Genomic DNA, 2,037 nt, shown 5'->3' with positions numbered 1-2,037 from the left:
TATGTGTCATTATAGAAATTAGGGATTTAATGGCACTTGGTATTTAATGCCACTACTGTTTCAATTTAATACTAGTAAACTTTTTAAAATACAATTACTTAAATATATTTATATAAATATTGTATTTATTGTTTTTCATAATTATAAAATCACAATAAAAATTAATTGGTTTTTCCCTCCTTGATCTAAATGAAAACTACCAGAATCCTGTTTCTAAAAACTTTCCCTCTTAGTCTTGGAAAAGTTTCCCACAGAAGTTGAAGAGTGAAAAACCCTTTCTCACTTCCTCTCCGTTCCTGGCACCACTACATCAGAAATCAATAATTTACTTCTCCGTTCATTTCCACGTCGTCGTCGCCGTTGGAGTCTCCATGTCCATCACCATCGTCATGTTACCTCCTACACCAGGTTTCTTCCATGGCTCTTGAGAATTTTACGGTTCAACGGGTTGGTAGTTATTTCCCCTAATCTTCTCTTCTCCCATCCCATGTGCGGTTAAAGTTCTATATGTTAGTCTACATGTGTTTATTGCTCGATAAGTGCTTATTTAGGTTTAGATTTATGCGTTTCTTGGTTAATTGATGTTGTGGATGTTTTTTCATAGGCTATTATTCAATAACAATTCATTAGTCGGTCTTTCTTCATTGTAAAAGTTGTGTGTGACTAGTTAATTACATCAGGTTCCTTTGGTTTGGTTGCATATGAGCTCAAATATTTAGTATCAGGAATTAGATTATTGGCTTGTAATTGCACTGACTACCAAAAAGTTTATATTTATTAAATCAATGTTAGACAAGGTGCATACTAAAAGTGGATACAACATAATCAAATTTACAAGTTTTGGATCCTTGTTCGTCGATTGGTTACGATAATAGTTAAAACATAACTTAATAGTTAAGAAATATCTTAATATTTTAAATAGTTTAATATTTAAGTATTTAACTAAGAAAACAGCCTACTAGTTAACTAGAAAAAGTAGCTACAAAAACAACTTAATAGTTAATAGAAAAAATTGCTAAATTTCTTCAAACATCCTAACAGTTAAGTGCTTAATAGGAAAAAATAGCTTAATATTTGAGTACTTAACTAGAAAAACAAATTTCTAGTTAATAGAAAATAGAAAAAACAACTAAACTTCTTCAAAGTTCTTAATAGAAAAAATAGATTAAAAACAGTTTAATAGGTAACAGAAAAACATACTTTCATACTTTAGTACCTCAAGTGTTTAACAAACATTTTTTTTTCAAGAGTTTATGCTATAATTATTTCTTCACTTATTAATATTTAGGTAATATAAGGTATACATTTATAATTACGTATTAGTGATAGTATTGTAGTCATTGTTTTGGTTAATGGTTACTAACCTATGCATTTGACACTTTTCGTTAGGATAAAATATGGATAGATTTTGGATGTATCTTGCACCTAGATCTAGTGAATTATTCACTAGTGGGGTGCGATTAGTTTAAAAAATTTTGCATTTGAGAAATCAAGTGTTGAAGGAAAAATAGTATGCCTGTGTTGACATTGTTTGAATATGTATTATTCAATAAGAAGAGATATTGTTGGTCATCTTATATGTTGGGGCTTTCGACCAAAATACTCTATATGGGTATATCATGGGGAAGGCGCAAAGACTGCATCTTCAAATATGATGCAGATGGAGGTAGAATTGATATTTCAACATGACATATGCAGATTGTTGAATAATGTAGTTGTAACGACGTTAAATTTTAAACCAAAATTTTCATTTTTCAAACACAATCATTCAAATGTCACAATTCACCAAAACCTCACATTTAATATCAAACATCTTTCCAAGTACTGTTTATCATAAAACCAGGATCCAAAAACAAATATAACTCCATCTCGGATGTGTGTGTACAATCAAGTCAGTGCCTTCCTGTGATCCTCGGAACTACCTGAAACACATATCACATAACACGGTAAACATAAAGCTTAGTGATTTCCCCAAAATACCACATACAACATATTTGCCACTCAAGGCTATAACACTATAATACCTTCTAGTCTATG

The sequence above is a fragment of the Lactuca virosa genome, chromosome 9 (assembly GCF_052849685.1).
Source record: "Lactuca virosa cultivar CGN04683 chromosome 9, Lactuca_virosa_CGN04683_v6, whole genome shotgun sequence".
Taxonomy (NCBI): domain Eukaryota; kingdom Viridiplantae; phylum Streptophyta; class Magnoliopsida; order Asterales; family Asteraceae; genus Lactuca; species Lactuca virosa.
This window is presented reverse-complemented; position numbering follows the sequence as displayed.